Genomic DNA, 21,650 nt, shown 5'->3' with positions numbered 1-21,650 from the left:
AGGCAGCCTCTCCTGTCTACTTCCATTTCCCCCCCCCCCATTAGCCCTGTATAAAGGAATGGGCCTGATAGAATTCTGACATCTTAGAATTTCCTCAAATGAATACCATGTTCCTCTCCTGACCATTACTGCACTAAAAACAGTGCTCCATAAAGTGAAATTGGATGTGTCTCTATTACATCCTATCCACAATAAAAAATGAAAAAAAAGTTCCTAAGAATCACATTGGGACTATAGGTACCCACAAGTCTTTGGGATTTGACAGGCCTCTGGGAAGTCAGGTTCAGTGGGGGAAAGGTTTCATCTCTTTAATGACCCCAAGTGATTTCCTCTCAAATATGTAGTAGTATCATAAGTCTCAAGCACTATTTAGGTCCCGTGAGAAACTAATGGGTTTTGGGATGCCCAAAACTGGTGTTAAAGCTTCTAACTTATAAGTAGCAATATATTAGAAACCCTAGTTAAGTTTCCCTAAAACTTGGGACAGAAATAAGGTGACCACATATAATTTAAAATGCCACAATCCCCAGGGAAGATGGAATTCACCAGAGCAGGAAGGAGAATTACCTTGACTATTTGAACTTAGTTCTTTCTACTTTGCATTTTTTGCTGTATTAAATAAAGTCTGTTCTGTATTTAATGTATTGTTAAGCCTAAGTGCTCACAAGTGATATAGATATGAGCCTTTACTTTTTATAAAAAGACCAATACATGTGCTAAATGTTGATGTTGCAAGAGAAAACTTGGGTGGACCCTGAGCCAAATAGAGTGATTTATGAGACACCTCCAATATTTGACCTAGGCCATGTAAAACGCTCAAACAGAGCTTTAGTTCTGGATCCAATGTCCCATTGTTAATGGGAGCAACAAACTCTCACTCCCCCTCCATGAACTGGGAGGTACAATTGGAATACTAGAAATTAATGAGCTGGGTCATCAGTTTAGGTGGTGGTCCTCTCCTTCAAGGACCAAAGATTACTATTTCTAATGACGTGTCTTTTAAATTCCCTTGGTTCATTGAACCTTATGGGCTCCAACAGTTCATTTCAAACCTTAGTACCTCAGGATAAAAGTACAGGCCAATCTCTCTCTCTCTCTCTCTCTCTCTCTCTCTCTCTCTCTCTCTCTCTCTGTCTTTCTATCTCTCTCTCTTTCTATCTCTCTCTCTCTGTCTCTCTCTCTTTCTTTCTCTCTCTCTCTCTCTCTCTCTCTCTCTCTCTCTCTCTCTCTCTCTCTCTACCTCTCTGTCTGTCTCTCCCTCTCTCAACCTCTCAACTGAAACAAGTTTCTTTTCTGACATTATACAAGTTCCTAAATACACTGATGGATGTCTGGTATCTCTACATTAATTTGAACTAGTGTGGGGGTAGAATATTGATCATTAAACCCTGTAAAGAATAATATTGTATTTGTAGAATATATTCTCACACTGAGAGGCAGCTAGTTGGAACAGTGGATAAAGAGCCAGGCCTGGAATCAGGAAGATCTAAGTTCAAATCTGGCCTTAGACACTGCCTAGCTGAATGACCCTGAGCAAGTCACATAACCCTGTTTTGCCTCAGTTTCCTCATCTATAAAATGAGCTGGAGAAGCAAATGGCAAAACCGCTTCAGTATCTCTGCCAAGAAAACTCCAAATGGTATCATGAGGAGTTGGATGCAACTGAAAAAGGACTGGATAACAACAATAAATTCTTGCACCGATCTTTGTAATTCATTAGTGTATAAAAGTCAACCACGTACACATGGCAAATTCCCAAACATCAATTACTGTAACATTCCCTAATATTTCGGAGTCAAAGACCAATAGACATTTACTTTCAAATCACCATGACTTGACTTTTTTTTTAAACCAGGTCTTAATTGAATTCCTAATTGGAGAATTTGGAGTCAACCAGCAGGGGGTGCAGTAAGCATAGTGCTTTTTCTGCCCTGCAGTGGGTGTTTTGGTTTTGGGGTTTTTTTTGGTTATTGTTATTGTTTTAAACCAAGAAGTAGTTGCAAGTTTTCCAAACAGCAGGCTCATAACTTAAATTTGTCATCTGGAAAATGATTTATGTTTCCTCATTTACTGGCCTTGTTTATTTTTCAAAATGAATTGATTAAAATGTGTAGGAAAAAAGTTTTTTTTTTTAAATACCTCTCCCCCAACCACCTAGTGGTTAAAACAAAGGATTCTGTTTATCACTGAAACATGAGTAACCCCAATTAAGACTTCTGTGAGTTTTGCAGTGCTTAGCTGTGAACTTGTAAAGAGGAAGGACAGTTGAACTCTATTGGCAAACAAGGGTGCTGTGGGGTCTGCTGTTCTTTCCCAGGAAAACTTCAGCAGCTGCTCACAGACCGCATCCAAATTCCCAGAAGTGTGCATATTATTTAATTCATCCCCCTACATACCATTTCTTTTACCCATTTAGCATCTCTTTTATTATGAGGGAAAAACAATAAAATATCTGGTCCCAGATACCGTAAGTCTACTTGTGAACTAAGCCTCTATTCAAGTGTTCTGGATGTTTACAAGATTATAAAGAGCCAGTACAAGTTGTTAAAGATAGAGCTTTCTTCAATTCCACTTAAACTGGCTTTGGGATCCTAAAAAATCTACCCACTGTATTGTCTATAAGTGTTTCTGCACAGCTTAGCCTGGGGCTAGCAGCCAGGGAGAATTGTTATCTTGCTTTCTAATAGCTGTGCAGCTATTAGACACTCCAACACTTAATGAGCCCACTAATTGTAACTAGTGATACACTTTAAAAGTAGAATCTTCTGAAAAACCTCTTAAGTGATGAAAAAAAACTAATTTTAAAAAAGCTGCAACATACTAGTTTGTGTGTGTGTGTGTGTATGTGTGTGTGTGTGTGTGTGTGTGTGTGTGTGTGTGTGTGTGTGCTTAGTCTTTTATATAGGTGATGGCTAAATGCCTAAAACACAGAACAATGAACAGATTTATGAATTAGGGTTGGATTGACATTCCATTGTGAAAAATAATCATTAGTTTAAATAACATTTTTGCTTGTTAATTATAGCACTAAAGGCTTTTGCCTCATTCTGGTTCCTTGCTAGGAAATGCAAGGTGAAATTCCAAGCCTGCCCAGAAACTGAAAGATATTTCATCTCACTCCTGACCCCTGATGATCTTATTTAGGATAGGACATCTTACAAGTAATATTTAAGTATGAGAATACACCTATATGTACCTAATTATTTACATGTTGTCTTTTCCAGAGACTGTTCTTGACTTTCCATATGCCTGGTACATAAAAATGCCTTAATAAATAAATGCTTGATGCTTTTTGCATAGGACCTTAATGAATGAATTTCTGTTTTGTTTTGTTCTTGTTCTGTTTTGTTTTTTTGTGAGGCAATTGGGTTTAAGTGACTTGCCCAGAGTCACACAGATAATAAGTGTCAAGTGCCTGAGGCCGAATTCGAACTCAGTTCCCCATTGACTCCAGGCCAGTGCTCTATCCACTGCATCACCTAGCTGCCCTGATGAATGAATTTCTTAATTATTATTATTATTATTATATCCTATGGCCACTAGTACTTGGTCCTTTTTGCTTTAATGTCCAGTACCGCTTTAGTAAATCTATTCTTTGTTTACTCATTTGTTAGCCTTGGTGCTTGCAGATGTGTAATTTAAAATTCTAAATGTGGGTTCTAATCTGTCTCCCCCACCCAGTTTTGGGTGGAAACTGACTAAAATCACTGATAAATGAATTTAGAATTTTTTTAAGGGCTTATTGAAAGATAGTAAAAGAAAGAGAAAGATTGGGAAGAGATTTCTTATAACCTGGCAATCCTAGCCTTCCTAATCTCCCACTTCTTAAGTTCCCTGCCACCATGCTGAAGTCTCACAGCCAAAAAGGAAGCACAGTCCCACCAGCGTCTCCTTCCTCCTTCGCGTCCTCCTCTCAGAAATGGGAGGCTCCTCAAGTTGATTGGCTGGTAGCCTTGATAGACAGTACCCACGAGCAAACGTCACTTCCTGATGCCAAGGACCTTGACTGCATAGCTTGCCCTCAGAGGCCTTCTCCTCATGGTGGAGCTTTTCTAAAGTCAGTCTCCAGCAGGTGGCATCATTGTAATCGTTACACAGGGGACTAAGACCTTTACAAAAATAAGCCAAATTTTCAAGGACTTAACCTGGGTGGAGGTTTAGTAATGAAGATTATTAAGAGAAACTCTCCTAAGATTGAACTCAGTTCATTAGAGCTCAGAGATAATATCCTGAGCCGTGGCTTACAAACATATACTCATATTTGCTATTGTTCAGCTGTTTTAGTCATGTCCAACTCTTCATGACCCCATTTGGGGTTTTCTTGGAGAAGATACTGGAGGGGTTTGCCATTTCCTTCTGCAGATCATTTTACAGATGAGGAAACTGAGGCAAACAGGGTTAAGTCACTTGCCCAGGGTCACATAACTTGTAAGTGTCTTAGGTAAGGAACTCAGGAAGATGAATCTTCCTGACTCCAGGCCTGTACTCTATCCACTGTACCACCCAGCTGGTCCATGTACTCAAACTCAATTTATATGAGAAATGCTTTCTCTAAATGAAGGAGTAAAGGGAAAGCATTGAGATTTAGTAATAGATGAATCGGGCTCCCCTTTCATTGTTTTAGCTGCTTCTGCCATAGGCAACTCAAGGTCCATTAAATTTTAAGATTTAACTTATAGCCTCACTAAATTTTCCAGTCTTCCCAGATTGGAAAAAAAAATACCCTCAACACATCAAAATAACTTTTTTCTTATTTTCCTTTTTTTTTTTTCCTTAACAGAGGAAATACATAAACAGCTCCCAACCTCTAGGTGCCAATTTCTTTTTCCTTTACATCCAAGAATGGTTGTCTGGAGGGCTCAGAAAAATACATTTACACTGCATGAAAAGGAATCCTCAGTGCTATTCTATAATAGGTGACCTATTTGAATCAGTTTAGGATCCAGAGTTAGAAAGCACCCTAGGGATCATCAAATCCAATCTCCACAGCTTACAGAGGAGGAAAATGAAAAATATAAAGGAGAAATGATTGGCCAAAGTCCCAAATGTGGTTACCAGAAGAGCCATGCTTTGAACCCAGGTCTTCTGGCTCTAAATTCAGTGTTTTCTTCCCCACTCCACCAAGATTTGTTATCAACATGGATGTTTTCCAAGGTTTGTCCTGTAACCCTCATTTCAATTCTTACTAAAGATGGGAGCATGGATAGGATTGATGTACCATGGTCTAGTGGTATTGTAGAGAACTGGAAGAACTCGGGATTATTTGGTTGGATTTTTTAGTTTAGTGGCTGTAAGAGTGTTAATGCATTTTTGTTTGTGCACCATGATACAAAAGCCTCTAGAAGAATACCAATTATCATCATCGGCATCATTATTGTTATCTCCAGATTTTCCAGGAAAAAAAGCCACCATGATAACTTTTCTCTATCTTATGAAACAGCGCATTTCACAAATTCCATTTTTGAGTCAATGAGTATAGGAACTACAAAGGACTACAAACAAATGACAGGGAAATTGGCCAAGATTTATTGTATGTTATTCCTTACTCATATTATGGAGTTGCAGTTAAGTCTTAGGCAACCTCATTATGCACCAATGCACATTAAATGAACAGTAGGTGTGCCAGGACACTAAGGACATTTGAACTTTTTACCTTTGCCCACAAAGGAGTTGGAGTGATAGATGCTGGGAAGAGAAAAAAATGCCCGAGGGGGCAAAATATCATAAGGGAAATTGGTTTTAAATCATAACAGGTTATCAGGAAATACGGAAGTCTGCATATTGATAAAGCCTCCAAAACAGATGGTACCCATTTAAAAATTGTTAAGGAAATAGCACAATCAGGAAAAAGAAAGGGGGCTGTTTATAGTGAGTGATTAATCCATCATTAACCTGAAATTATATATAATTTCATCTTAAAGATGTGAAGTTAGGTCCTTCCATTTTTATGTCAACTACAGAAGTTAATGAAAGAGCTTAGCAACCTCCAACCCCAATAACCAGTTATGTGTTTTCTCACCTCATTGGCCCTGGTGAGAAAATAATGGGGTTTTGGGACTCCCAGAGGCCCCTGCTGAGAGAGCCTGGCCTGACCTTTCTTTTTTTTTTTTTTTTTTTTTTTTTAGTGAGGCAGTTGGGGTTAAGTGACTTGCCTAGGGTCACACAGCTAGTAAGTGTTAAGTGTCTGAGGCTGGATTTGAACTCAGGTACTCCTGGCTCCAGGACCGGTGCTCTATCCACTGCGCCATCTAGCTGCCCCTGGCCTGAACTTTCTTAAGGTCAGCCCAGAGTCAGGAAGTTACCTCATTCAAAACCACACCTGCCTTGTTCCCATCAGAGGATCTGTTCTCTGGGCTCTAACATCATCATGACTGTGCTGAACCACCCTCAGATCCAGTGAACCAGTAGATTTGAAGAGTGCTAGCCAATTAGCTTTAATCAGTGTGTTAGGGTAGGCTCTGCCCCTTCTCTCAAAGAGCTTATGCTCGCTGATCTCTCTCTTTGGGCTGGGAACTTGGTGAGAGAGCAGACACAGCCCACTAGTGTTCCCCATTTTCTCTTTTCTCTCTCTTCTCTTTCCTAGCTAGGTTTCCCTATCTTTCAGAGCCTTGTGCACTCTCTTTACTAATATTTAATATGCTTTAATAAATGCCTAATGCCCCAAACTGGCGCAGTAGCCTCCAATTTCTAAGTAACAAATATATTATAAATACCAGCTAAATTCCCTAACACTTGGGCCAATTATAGGGTGGCCATATATAATTTTACTTGCCATATCCTTTTACCTAAGACACATTTTGATATCATCAAAGATTCCTTTTACATACAGGAAATGGCATAGTTTGGTCCAAACTCCCCATGTCCCCAGTGTAAATTAGATAATTCTACAGCTACATTAATCATTCTATCTTCTAGAATAGGAATGGAGAATTTTCTGGTGAGAAAACTCCATCTACCAACATATATTGGCACCTTCTCTACAGTTTATAGTCTTAGATGACTCTAGTCTTAGATGACAGACAGAGAGATAGCTAGATAGACAGATAGATGATAGATGACTAATAGATATGTAGGTGGATAGATAGATAGATAGATAGATAGATAGATAGATAGATAGATGATAGATATTTAGATAGATATAGTTACATGGATAAAGAGAGGGGGACATTTATTCAACACTCACCATGTCCCAGATACTATCCTGGAAATACAAATTCAAGCAAAAGGAAAACATGTTTTTACAAAAATGAGAATTGCTGTTAGGACATTTATTGGTTTATGGACTTGGATTACCCCTCTTTCTGTTGTCATTTTTATATATAGGGACATTCATTTGTGGTCCATACTGATACTGAGCTTCTTCTCTTCTGAGGTAGCCAGTTGCAATGAATAGAGTGCTGAACCTGGAGTTAAGAAGACTCACCTTCCTAAGTGTAAATCTGCTTCAGACACTTACTAGTTATGTGACCCCCGGGCAAGTCTCTTAACCTCTGTCTACCTCAATCTCTTTATCTTTATCTTTAAAATGGGCATAATTAATAGAGTCTACCTCCCAGGGATTTTGTGAGGATCAAAAGACATAAGATTAAAAGATGCTTTGAAGAGTGGCTGGCAAATAGTAAGTGCTTAATAAATCCCTCCTTCCCTCCCTCCCCCCTTCTCTCCTTTCCCCTTCACTCCCTCCCTCCCTTCCTTTCTTCCCTCCTTTCTTCCTTCCTTCCTTCCTTCCTTCCTTCCTTCCTTCCTTCCTTCCTTCCTTCCTTCCTTCCTTCCTTCCTTCCTTCCTTCCTTCCTTCCTTCCTTCCTTCCTTCCTGACATACCAGCAGCATGCATATATCTGAGTAGGGAGCAAAAACTCATAAAACCCATTGCAAGTCAAAGATAATCTAGGATAGTCAAGGACTAGATGAACTATGTCAAAAAGTAGGTAAATCTCTGTTGTACTCTGGAAAACCCTGAGGCTGGTCTTTCTATATCCTGTAGCTTGCTTCTAACCTCCCCATAACACTCTCAGTTCCTCTATCCTGTCCCTTTTCTAGAATTTCCTGTTTTGGTGTCTTCCATGCCTAGAAACTAACCAGCTAATTGCCTATTGCATCAGACCTGTCAGACCTCAATCAGACCTGTCTGAACAGGGCCCCCATTATCGCCTTTAAACATCTGGGCTTTTTTGGCTTCCCCAATCTGTCCAGAACTCTGAATTACCGTTATGAGTAGAGTGATAACAGATCCAGGGGCCTTGCTCATCCAGTTCCTCAGAGCCTCTTGTAAGGATACAGGAAGTCTTGGGCATATCCTCTAACAAAATCTTCAAGGACTCCTTTTTTTTGCTTATTTTTTTGTTTTGTTTTGTTTTGGGTTTTTTTGGTGAGGCAATTGGGGTTAAGTGACTTGCCCAGGGTCACTCACACAACTAGTAAGTGTTAAGTGTCTGAGGCTGGCTTTGAACTCAGGTCCTCCTGAATCCAGGGCCAGTGCTTTATCCACTGTGTCACCTAGCTGCCCCAAAGACTTTTTCTTTTCATGACCTGAAGACTTTTTGATGACATCCCTGATTGTATCCCTTCCCCAAGCGCTCTCTCTCTCTCTCTCTCTCTCTCTCTCTCTCTCTCTCTCTCTCTCTCTCTCCTGCCTTGGGGACATCAGGCAGGTTGAAAAAGGTCTGGGTTATGTCACTGTTGGGTGCTGCCTCAGTTTGGAGAGGAGGGTGGATGTCCCTCCCTTATTTTCCCTGCCTAGTCTTTGATTTTTGCTAGATTATGTCCATATACACTATGTGGGCTTCCTTTAAACTTGACAAATAAAAGTTTTAGCAGCTTTCAGCCTTGGCTGGTTGATCTGATTCCTTGGAAACCCAATCTAAGTTCCAGAAGCTGACCCCTGAATAACTATACTATTTGAAAAAGAATTGGGTATTTCCATAACCTTTAGGAAAAAAATTAAAAAAAACTCATCTCTTTAGCAGTGAGATGAGGATTTTCAGCCATCACTTGACAACTAGGTTAGTTTTTTGGTTTTGAATTTGGACCAATCCAAAACTGACTGCATCTCCAGAGATGAGCATGATGAATCTGGAATAGTGACACAGAGAGATTCCTTAGCCAAGAGTCATGGGAGAGAGAGAAACTAGAAGCTCAGATGGGACATCACCAGTCTTACAGTGCTACAGGTGAGGTGTAATTGTTTTATTGCAATCCAGCTTGCTACCACTCATGTCTTAAAGCATGAAGGCAGTATCCAAATTACCTCCCTGTGAGCCAACACCAGTTGGATGATAACATTTCTTGATTCACTGTGAGCCCAGTTATCAATCTATCTATCTATCTATCTATCTATCTATCTATCTATCTATCTATCTATCTATCTATCATCTATCTATCTATCTATCTATCTATCTATCTATCTATCTATCTCTGTTTTCTTTTTTCTCTTTCTCTATCATATCTATCACATGTCGCTCTCTCTCTCTCTCTCTCTCTCTCTCTCTCTCTCTCTCTCTCTCTCTCTCTCTCTCTCTCTTTTCAGGTCCCTAATAAGGGCCTCTGGAACTTGAAGGTGAGTCTTTTTATTACTTTTGATAGTAGAAACCTGAAGTCAACCATCTGACCGAATAACTCCATAGTTCCTTACCTGCTCTTTAGCCTTAACTTCCAGAGGCAACATACTGAAAGGGAGGGCTGCAAATAGCAGCACCTTAACCAGAGAGAACCTATTCAATGACTTGGAGTAGTAATGACCAGAATACTAATCCAAAGGTTAGCATTGTACAATGCAAAGAACACTGCCTTTGAACCAAAAGATCTGGGTTCAAATCCTACTTCTCATCCTTTCTGCCTAGGTAACCTTCAGCAAATCACCTCACCTCCATTCGCTCAGTTTCCTCATTGATAGAGGGAGGAGAGTTGGACTACATGGCCACTTATACCTCCTGTATGATCTGATGACTTTGGTATCGCCATGAAATCCTGCCAAAGTGTAAAATTCTGTGTCTTCAGATAAAAGGTCTTTGCCCTCAATTAAAATACACACACACACACACACACACACACACACACACACACACAGAGAGAACACAGCACATTTCTGGTTTTGATAGTTGTCCAATAGGCTCATTTGTTTATTGAAACTGTTTGTGCCCTGGCCTGCTCCTCCCCTCCCACCCCTAAATAAATGAATTATTGCTTGGGGCCATGTTTCAGTGAATAGTTATATAAGCAGTGTCTGGAGCATGCATGTAGCTTATCAGTGTGTTCAGATGATGCAACCTTTCCACATGGAGGAGACTAAGGCTCTTACTTCCAAGAGAGTTATGATGACCTAGAATTGCCATTCCTCAGAGATACTGTGGATCATGCATAGTCATTCCCCAACGATAAAGAGGGTGCACTTTAACTGTGGAGACATTCCAAAGAGCTTGCAAACATTAGCTACTTCCTTTTGTGAACCATTCACTCTTGAGGGAATTTTAGTGTTATGGGGAAATATTTCCTTTTTGAATTCATGTGGTAGGTAACTGCTGCTGAAATATATATATGCCACAGAATTATAGATGAGAAAACCTAGGTTTTATTACGCATAAGCAAAGGTTTAAAGAAGGTAGGAAAAAAAAAACCTGAACAGAGATTAAGATTTTCTTACAAGCTTTTATAAAGAAAATTACATCAGAGATAGAAATATAATTCATTTGCATATTGCGATCTTGTTGGCTAAAGTTTTTCTTAAGACATTCATAATCGCATGCTTCCTTCAATATCATAAAAATTGAAGAAATTTAGTTAAACAGAGTCATAATCTCATACAACCCCTAAATAAACAAACCTAGTTAAACAGACTCTATGGGTAAACTAAGTCAGATTTCAGATAAACCACTGAGGTTGTGAAAATCTACATTTTTCAAAACGACAAGGCTACATTTTTTAAAAGTCACAATGGGCTATTTGGCTATTGAGAGGAAAACTTGGCATTAGGGAAATTCTTCCATAAATAAAATATGGTTGGGTAGTTTTAAAGATGCTGTCTTCCTTCCTTTCTCCCATTTGTTTTCTTATCTCGGGAATGTTAAAGTCTTCCCTAACACAATAGTGAGGTTCCATGAGTCAGATTTTAGTCAGGTGAGGTTAATATTAACAGAAGACAGGCTTTCAGTACCAAAAGTTGTAGGATGAATGGCCCTGCATCCTAAACAGTAAAAATTGATAAAAGGAAATAAAAATTATCATAACATTAGTGACTCATTCATGGCATCTGCTGAGAGATCATGATGAAAGGGGTTTCAGGTCTCCTTCTCTGAAGCCTTTATAGAATAGTAAAAGGTCTTATTGCTTTCAGTTCTGTAGAAAAAGAGTGGAATCTCTACAACCTGTTTACTCTGTTTAAAAGGTCAAATGGATATTTTGGTGACCCAGCATTCCAGAGTTTGGATCCCAGAGACAGTGTAGTAATGATGCTCTGAGGAGTAAAGAGTGACCCTCAGAAGTGACCTTCTGCATCCTGCAGTCAAGGGGTAGCTGAGAGAAGGATGTATCTAGAAGAGATGATATCTTGGGATGTGAACTTGGTAGGACCAACGCTATTTAAGAATTGAGATAACTTTTGAACCTACTCCACTGGTTACAAAGGTGGTATAGGAAAGAATATGCCCCCAGAGGAGGCGAATGCTTTACTCTTGGGGGAAATGCTTGTATTTTGTTATCACTAGAACTTCAAAGTAAATATCTTTTTTTGTAAAAGTTAATTACTGGGGGCAGCTAGGGGGCACAGTGGATAAAGCATTGGCCCTGGATTCAGAAGGACCTGAGCTCAAGGCCAGCCTTAGACACTTGACACTTACAAACTGTGTGACCCTGGGCAAGTCATGTAACCCTCACTACTCTGTTAAAAAAAATAATCAATGTTAAGTGCTTTAATGGCACTGGGGTGCTAATCACTAGTCCCTAACAATAGGGAGTAATACAACTGGTGGGATTCAAGCTGTTAGTAGTAAAGATACCCATAAACCCTCAGGGTATCCCCATCCCTAAGAAGCCTGGCTTGGGGAGGAGGGAACCAGAGCATACTTGTTACACTTACAGCCTTCTATTTGTCTTTGCCTATTCTCATACCTCATTTCACCTCACTGTACAATAGCTTGGTTACTTTGGGACTAACCCCCAGCAATAACAGGATGTGCCTTTCCCTCCTCAAACCTCTCCCACTCTATAATTAAAATACCTGGTCATTAACCCTATATAAAACACTGAGACTGCACAAGAGTTTTCAAAGGGACATGTGTGTGTGTGTGTGTGTGTGTGTGTGTGTGTGTGTGTGTGTGTGTTGAACAAGTGGGAAAATGGGAAATGTAGAATTTAAAAGTTTGAACCTCACTATGGTATCGGGGCCAGATTGGAAAGGCTTCTTTTGTTTATATCCTGTGGAGGAAATTTTCACTTTTCAACAATCTAAAATATTAGTTATTGTTTCTATCAAATGAGAATCCCTAACCCTGCTGACAAATTGAATGAATGCCAGCCCTAGGTGCTCAAGATATTCCTACTGAGCTGTTCCTGTTGAAATGATTTTGACAGGTTACAAGTCTTTGTTGTCTGGTTTTTGTTTTTGTTTTTCTTAGTGTTTGGTTTTGTGTTTTAGGAAATGTTGAACCTGTTTACATCTGAATGAACAGCAGACTAGCTTAGGAATAAATATGGTGGAATCATGCGGTGAAGTCCTCCAGAGGAATATTTTCCCCCTAAGTTGTTTGTACTACAGGGTAAATAGACTATATTTTCTAACAAGAAAGCAGACATTTTGAATGGCTTTTTAAAAAAATAATCCTATACCTAACACAATGACATACTCAATGGAATTCTTCAGAAAAATCATGTTTTTTTTTTTCTTCTTCTTAAGAGCAGGGCTCCATTGGAATGTTGTTCAGTCATTTTAGTCGTGTCTAACTCTTCATGACCCCATTTGGGTTTTCCCTGGAGAAGATATTGGAGTAGTTTGCCATTTCCTTCTACAGCGCATTTTATATATGAGGAAACACAGGATTTAATGAGTCACACAGCTAGTAAGTGTCTAAGGCCAGATTTGAACTCAGGAAGATAAGTCTTCATGACTGCAGCCCTGGCACTCTATCCAACTGTGTTGCCTAGGTGTCCTTACCATTGTAAGAGCTAGTAATTATATGGCACTTTGGGACAGCAAGGTGATAGAGTGCATAGTGTATCAGGCCTGGAGTCAGGAAGACTCATATCTGCAAGTTCAAATCCGGCCTCAGACATTTAGCTGTGTGATCCTGGGCAAGTCACTTAACCCTGTTTGTCTCAGTTTCCTCATCTGCCAAATGAGCTGGAGAAGGAATGGCAAACCACTCTAGTATCTTTGCCAAGAAAACGCCAAATGGGGTCATGAAGGGACAGACATGATTGAACAACTACAAAATGTGGCACTTTATGATTTGCACAGGTCTTTGCAAATATCTTAATTGATTTTCACAACAACCCTGGGAAGTAGGTTCTGTTATTATTCCTGTTTTAGAGATGAGAAAACTGAGGTAGACTTACTAAGAGTTACATAGCTAGTAAATAACTGAGGCTTAATTTGAATTCAGGCCTTCCTGATTCTAACCTCAGAGCTAGAGCATTTGGTTATAAAATGTCCACTGTTACGGAGAGTAGCCAACTCAGCTTCCGAATTTCAGTGAAAACATAGAACTTCAGGGGTATTTCAACTTATTTTTTTTATTAATTCTTTTCCCACTGACTATGGAAAAATCTTATTTATTCATCTTTAGAAAGTCTTTATCCCTCTTTTCCACACCATTATATCCTGGCTAATTTCTCCCTGAGAATTTAATGATAGGATTCTGCTGTGTAGAAGATACACATAAATGATGTTTTAGGCAGATAGGGTGAATAGTAACAGACTACTGACATCTTTCAGTTTCTGCTCAATTACATATAATTAGTAAGGCTACCCTAAGATCCTTAACTAAATAATTTTAAAATCATTTTAAAAAAAGATGGTCTAGAAATTGAACATTCATATCATAATGATCAATGTAGGGGGAAAAGGTACTAATGATAATGATTCCTGTTTGTCTACAAAATTAAACCCTTCAATATACAAAATAAGGCATTATACATAATAGATGCTTGACAATGCTTAGGGTATGAATGAATAAATCAATGAACAAAATGGAACTGAAAAACAAGTACACTAAGCTTGATGATTTAAACTGAGCACTAAGTTGGCTCTTCCTTGATGAGCTTGATGGATATGGCTGTATATACCTGATGTGATCCCAGGAGAGGTATTGAATATAATTTATGTAAGAATGAAAAGGGTGGGGGCGTAGGGGGGGAAGAAAAGAGAAGGACATTTTTCATTTAGCAAAAGCCCATGATTGGGTCCATCTGTTTGTCTGAAGAGTATTCTTTGTATATACTATGATATCAGCATTTTCAGAGCAGGAAGCTAATGCTGACTTGAACCCAAGGTATTTATTATTAAAATGAACTGTCAATACTGAGTACTATTCTTCCACAAGAAGACATCATGATACAGTAGAAAGAGCACTGAACTTAGGTCAAGAAACCTGGGTTCAAATATCAGTTCTATTTGGTGACCTTGGGAAAGAAGTTGAACTTTCTGAAGCCTCAGTTTCTTCAATTGTAAAATAAGTGGATTGCACTAAATGATCTTTCGGATCTTTCAGGCTTTAGGTATATGATCCACTCGTTCTCCTCTACTGACTCATCATAGTAGGCAGAGGTGTACTAAAACCAGCTCATGCTTGGAGAGTTAACTGTTAAATTTTTAGCATGAACATTTATACTTTGGAAATCATGAAAAGCTACAGACTAGGGCCTGATTTATTGTTTTGTTGATTGTCTAGACATAAGAAATGGAAGGAGAAAAATATTCATGCAAATTGAACTTAAAAGTATGTCAGACTTTTTTTTGAGATTCCATTGTTAAACATTTACCAACAACCCCTCTGCCCCCTGGAAAGAGGATTTTTTAGGGCTATGACAGCAAAGAAAAAAGTTCTGGCAGATTCAGCCTGATTAGAAAGGATTAGTGTATAGTCTCATTGAAGAACTGGATGCCTTGTGTTCGTTTTGGCAGCACATACACTAAAACTGGAACTATACTGAGAAGAATTGCATGGCCCCTGCACAAGGATGACACACAAATGCCTTCTGTCTAAGGATGATCATTGCTCATTTTGGGTGGATTTGTTACCAGGCAGGCTGTGTGGGGATACATTTTCTGAGCTGTAGCAACTCCAGAAAATAGCTTGCAAAGTTAACCAGGGTTTGAGATCTGTCTTTATGGTGGGGATATTGAAAATTATGAAATAATGGAGCATTAAAGCCTTTTCCTGGGTTTTTGGTATGATCATTAAATAAACCAATACCTAGGAAATAGCCACAATTTCCTAAACTCGCTATTTAAGTTCTACTCCAGGAAAAGCCAAGATGGCAGAGTAAAGGCAGAGACTCAGTTGAGCTCTCCCAAATTCCCTTCCAAATGACTTTAAAATAATGCTTCAAAATGAGTTCTGGAGTGGCAGAATCAAGAAAAGGATGGAGTGAAACAGTTTTCTATCCCCAAACAACTTAGGAGGTCAAAAAGAAAAGTCTCTCTCACTAGGGTGACAACTGAGCACAATCCAGAACAGGAAAGCCAACAGTTTGTCTTATGAATGACTGGATCACCAGTGGTTGTTGGCTTCCAGAGCTCTTAGCCCCCAAATGGCAAGGGGGTTAGGCAATTAACCAGAAAGAAATTATAGGCATTGGGTATAGGACTCTGTTGCTTTGCCTATACACAGTTCCCAGTTGTAGTTACAGGGCTAGAAGAAGCACTAGCAATAGCATCCAGCTGCAGGGAGAGCAGGGGCTCTAGTCACAGTTAAGGCATAAAAGAATGCCAGTGATTGCTCACTGACAACAGCACAGAGCAGGAGAGCAGTGACCTCACTTCTCCTTACATCATCCCACCTTGAAAGACCTGAAAACTTACAGAATCCTAAAACTATCTCTGAAAACAGCAGTGGCAACATACACACACACACACACACACACACACACACACACACACACACACACACACACACACACGCGCTCACACAAGCCTGAAACTTGAGACAGTGCTTCCTCCACTCTGAGAGCAGAGCCCAAATTTAGCATGAAGTTAAAAGTCAAGAAAAACTGGGAAAAATGAGCAAATAACAAGAACAACAACAAAAATAACCTGACCATAGGAACTTACTATGGTGACAGGGAAGGCCAAAACACAAACTCAGAAAGACAACAAAGTCAAAACAGGTGTGTGCAAAGCCTCAAAGTGGTTGCTCTCAGGAACAAAAAAGTATTTCTAGAAGAGCTCAAAATAGGATTTTAAAAATAAAATAAAAGAAGTAATGGGAAAACTGGGAAAAGAAATGAGTTATGCAAGAAAATCATGAAAAAAGAGTAAACAGCTTGGTAAAGGAGGCACAAAATTACTTAAGAAAAGATTTCCTTGGAGAGAAAAATTGCCCAAATGGAGAAAGATGTACAAAAATCCACTGAAGAAATTAACTTCTTAAGAAGTAGAATTGGCCAAATGGAAAAGAGTAAACAAAAGCTCACTGAAGAAAATAATTCCTTAAAAATTAGAATTGGGAGAAACAATAAGACAAAATCAAAAGAAAGAAAAAATAGGAAAAAAGTAAAATATTTCATTGTAAAAACAACTGGTCTAGAAAATAGATACAGGAATGATAAGTTGAGAATTATTAGATGACCTGAAGACCATAATTTAAAAAGAGCCTATACACCATATTTTAAGAAATTATCAAAGAAACCTGCCCTGATATCCTAGAATCAGAGAGTAAAATATAACATGAAGATCATCTCCTGGGATTCCAAAATGCAAACTTCAAGGAATATTATACCCAAATTCCAGAGTTCCTAGGTCAAAGAGAAAATATTGCAAGCAGGCCAAAAGCAAGAATTCAAAAATCTTAGAATCACAGTCAGGGTAACACAAGATTTATCAGCTTCTACATCAAAAGACCAGAGGCTTGGAATGTGATATTTTTGCAGGTAAAGGAGTTAAGATTACAACCAGAAATCACCTACCCAGCAAAACCAAGTATAATCCTTCAGTGGGAAAATAATTATTTAATGAAATGAAGGACTTTGAAGATTCCTGATGAAAAGTCCAGAGCTGAATAGAAAGTATGACTTTTAAGAGAAGCATAAAAAGGTAATCAGGAAAGAGAAATCATAGGGGATTCAATAAAGTTAAACCATTTACATTCTTATGTGGGAAAATGACACATCACTCCTAAGAACTTTATCATTGTTAGGGCAGTTAGGAGAAGCATACATAGAAAGAAGGAACAGATGTGAATTAAGTGTTATGGGATGATATTTGAAAGAGTAAAATTAAGGGTAACAAAAATGGATGCAGTGGGAGAAGGGGAAAAGAAAAAGGGTAAAGCAGCTCACATAGAAGAGGTATAAAAGAGGTTTTTACAATGGAGAGAAAACGGGGCTGGGGAGATTTCTGAGCAATGCTTTTACCTTACTCTCATTGGAATTGGCTCAGAGCGGGAGTAACATATATACTCAGTTGGTATAAAAATCTACTTTACCCTACTGGGAAGTAGGAAGGGAGGAAGAAAAGATAATGGAAAGGGGCTTATAGAAGGGAGGATATATTGGGAATGGCGGTTAGAAGTAAAATAATTTTGTGGAGAGACAGGGGAAAGGAGAGAGAAGGGAAAAATAGGATGGAGGGAAATACATAGTAATTATTACTGAGAAAAAATATAGTAAAATTATCTGATAAAAGGCTTCATTTTTCAAATATTGGAGAATTGAATAAAATTTATAAGAATGTATCAGTCTCCAGTTGATAAATGGTCAAAAGATATGAGCAGGCGCTTTTCAGATGAAGAAATCAAAGCTATATAAAGTCATATGAAAATGCTCTAAATCACTATTGATTAGAGAAATGTGAATTAAAATGACTCTGAGGCACCATCTCATACCTATAGATTGTCTAATATGACAGAAAAGGATAATGGTAAATGTTGGAGGGGATATGGGAAAATTAGGACTCTAATGCATTGTTGATAGAGTTTTGAACTGATCCAATCATTCTGGAAAGCAATTCAGAACTATGCCCAAAAGGTTATAAAACTCCATACCTTTTGACCCAGCAATAACACTACGAGGTTTATATTCCAAAGATATTTTTAAAAATGAAAAGGACATATATGTACAAAAATGTTTATAGAAACTCTTTTTGCAGAGGCAAGTAATTGGAAATTGAGGGGATGCCCATCAATTGGGGAATGGCTAAACAAATGGTGGTTCATAATTGTAATAAAATACTATTGTGGGGCACCTAGGTGGCACAGTGGATAGAGCACCGGCCCTGGAGTCAGGAGTACCTGAGTTCAAATCCGGCCTCAGACACTTACTAGCTGTGTGACCCCGGCCAAGTCACTTAACCCCAATTGCCTCACTAAAAAAAAAAAAAATACTATTGTGTCATAAGAAGTGATGATCAAGATGCTTTCAGAAAAACCTGAAAACTGACATGAATTGATACAAAGTGAAGTGAGCAGAGCCAGAAGAACATTGTAATAGAAATATTATACATTGATCAACTGGAAATGACCTACCTATTCTAAGTAATACAAAGATCCCAGAGAATTCTGAAGAATTTTACTTATGATGAAAAATGCTATCCACCTGCAGAGGATGAATTGATGGAGTCTGAATGTAGATCAAAGCATACTTTTCAAAAAACTTTCTTTTTGGGGGGGAAGGTGGGAGGGGAGTATGTGTTCTCTTTTACAACATGACTAATCTGGAAATATTTTTCATGATTACATATATATAACCTATACCAGATCGCTTGCTTTCTCAAGATGGGGAGAAAGGAGGGAGTAAAGGAGAGAATTTGGAACTCAAAATTTTAGAAAATGAATGCTTAAAGTTATTTTTATGTGTAATTGGGGGGGATAAAATATTAGAGAAAAAAGTTCTAGTCCAGTGCCACATCAACTTATGGTGATAGGTAGAGGCTCATTATAACAGTGGAAACCAAGCTCTGGAAATCTGGCAAGAAAACTGTAAAGACTGAGCAAAAGCCTGACCAGAGAAACCATCCCAATTTCTACTGTCTAACATCATTCTTAGAGTAGTTTGTCATCCCAGTGTTGACTACCAGGTAAGTTTATGTATTTTTTCTTTCCTGATTCTATTAACTGCTAATGTCCTCCTCCCCAATGGAAAGTAAGCTTTTTGAAGTTAGGAACTTTTTATTTTAGTTTGTTGAGTTGTTTATTAAAAAATGCTTATTGACTTGACTTTTTCATTTTTCAGCTTGAGCTAATCAGTTCAAACTTTGTCTTCAAATACGTAGGGTTATTTTGAAGTTTTAAAATATCTCCAAAATATGTGAGTTTAAATGTAATATGGATTTTTTTTAAAGAGTGAATTATCCCTACTTTTTTACTGACTGGAAATGGTTGCACAGCATTATAATCATCACGATCATAAACATTATTCTCCCTCTTCCTTCCCCCTCCTCTATCATTAAATCTATCCCTCAAAACAAGTCCTAGCTCCTACCTTTAATAAACCTAAATTAAAAAATAAAGTCAACATGGATAGATCTGTAAAGAAATAGGCATACAAAGAAAACCTTATAATTAATAAATAAAAACATGAACAAAATGCTATAAATGAAAGGAATCATTATTTGTACCCCTGCTTCCATCCCTTCTTATTTTCTGCAATAGTTTATCCCTGTAATCAAATTCTCTCTTTGCCTTATTCTTCATTTTCTTCATTGCTACCTACAAACATGCCATCCTTATGAAAACTTTCACTTGATTCTAGTGCACTACGTGCTTTATGCCTTTATTTATATTTGTCTTTTATATAAAGAAATTTGTAGAGCAGGAGGTGGCTTTAGTAAGTTCAATTCCATCATCTTACAGGTAAGGAAACTGAAGTGCAGAAACATTAATAGTTTAGCTTCAAGTAGCAATTTATTAGTTTAGCCAAGCTTGGAACCCAAGGCTCTTGATCTTTTCATTATCCCATACTGATTTTCATATTTACTTTTCTAAGACCAATTACTAGTTCAAAAACTTCCCCTGAGTTTACCCCTTAAATTACCATCTTAAATCTCTCTTCCTATTCTCAGCCAAATTTGTAACAAAAAATATTTTTTCCTTTCACTCATTTCTCAAGAACTGGTGAATCAATCAGCTTCTGATCTAGACTCAAGTGCTGCCTTTGACCCATGGTGTCTGTGTGACCCTCGGCAAGTCATTCTAATGTTCATGACACAAGCAATTTTTTAAGATCAGAAGTTGTGCATACTGCAATGATAATCAACTGTGAAATACTTAGGTGCTCTAGCTACTCTGATCAATACAATGAAGCAAGATAGATCGAATGATCCAAAGAACTCAGTATGACAACTGCTATTCACCTTGAGTGAGAACTGAAGAACTCTGAATGCAGATCGAAACATATTTTTCCACTTTGTTTCTTTCTCTTGCTTTGTTTTTTGCAACATAGCTAATATGGAAATATGTTTTGCATGACTTCACATGGGTTTCATATTGCTTGCTTTCTCAGTGGGCAGAGGAGGGGCTGGGGGGAGGGAAAGAATTTAGAATGCAAAATTTTTAACAAAATGAATGCTAAATGAATAAATATATTCTATAAATATTTATAAATGGCAGAGCATATACCAAGCCATATTAGTAGAGAGAGTTTTTCCAAGGAACTCAGGAGTTCTCTGTATTATTGAAATACAAGATTTGGTAAAATAAACAATGGGGGCAGCTAGGTGGTGCAGTGGATAAAGCACTGGCCCTGGATTCAGGAAGACCCCAGTTCAAATCCAACCTCAGACAGACACTTGACACACTAGCTGTGTGGCCTTGGGCAAGTCACTTAATGCTCACTGTCCCACAAACTCCCCCCCCAAAACAAACAAACAAAAATAGACAGACAGGTAAGTAAGTAGGTAGATGAATGAATGAATAAGTGAGTGAATGAATGGAGGAAGGAAGGAAGGAAAGAAGGGAGACAGACTAACAATACCTGAACTTTTTTACTTTACTGGGTTGCTGTGAAGACTTGTAGAATACTTGGCAAGCCTTGAAGTGCTATACAAAAGAGAATAATTATTCCTTTTTTTTTTTTTAGGCCAATGAGGATTAAGTGACTTGCCCAGGGTCACATAGCTAGTAAGTGTCAAGTGTCTGAGGCTAGATTTGCACTCAGGTTCTCCTGAATCCAGGGCCGGTGCTTTATTCACTGAGCCACCTAGCTGACCGAGAGTGATTATTCTTTTAAAAAATCATTTACTGGGGCAGCTAGGTGAAGCAGTGGATAGAGCACCAGCCCTGGATTCAGGAGTACCTGAGTTCAAATCCAGCCTCAGACACTTAACACTTACTAGCTGTGTGACCCTGGCAAGTCACTTAACCCCAATTGCCTCACTAAAAAAAATATATATATTTATTTATTTATTATTTGTTTGTTTGTTTTGTGGGGCAATGAGGGTTAAGTGACTTGTCCAGGGTGACACAGCTACTAAATGTCAAGTGTCTGAGGTTGGATTTAAACTGTGC

General features: G+C 38.4%; 1 non-coding gene across 1 annotated transcript; it reads left to right on the top strand.

Annotated features, from left to right (window-relative positions):
• Positions 1-15,096: 15,096 nt before the first annotated feature.
• LOC122733108 lies at positions 15,097-15,204 on the top strand. The gene has a single exon (XR_006353710.1). It is a non-coding gene; the product is annotated as a U6 spliceosomal RNA (small nuclear RNA).
• Positions 15,205-21,650: the final 6,446 nt, after the last annotated feature.

The sequence above is a fragment of the Dromiciops gliroides genome, chromosome 6 (genome assembly GCF_019393635.1).
Source record: "Dromiciops gliroides isolate mDroGli1 chromosome 6, mDroGli1.pri, whole genome shotgun sequence".
Taxonomy (NCBI): domain Eukaryota; kingdom Metazoa; phylum Chordata; class Mammalia; order Microbiotheria; family Microbiotheriidae; genus Dromiciops; species Dromiciops gliroides.
The sequence above is the reverse complement of the archived record's forward strand: the minus strand, read 5'-3'. Positions and strand labels throughout refer to the sequence as shown.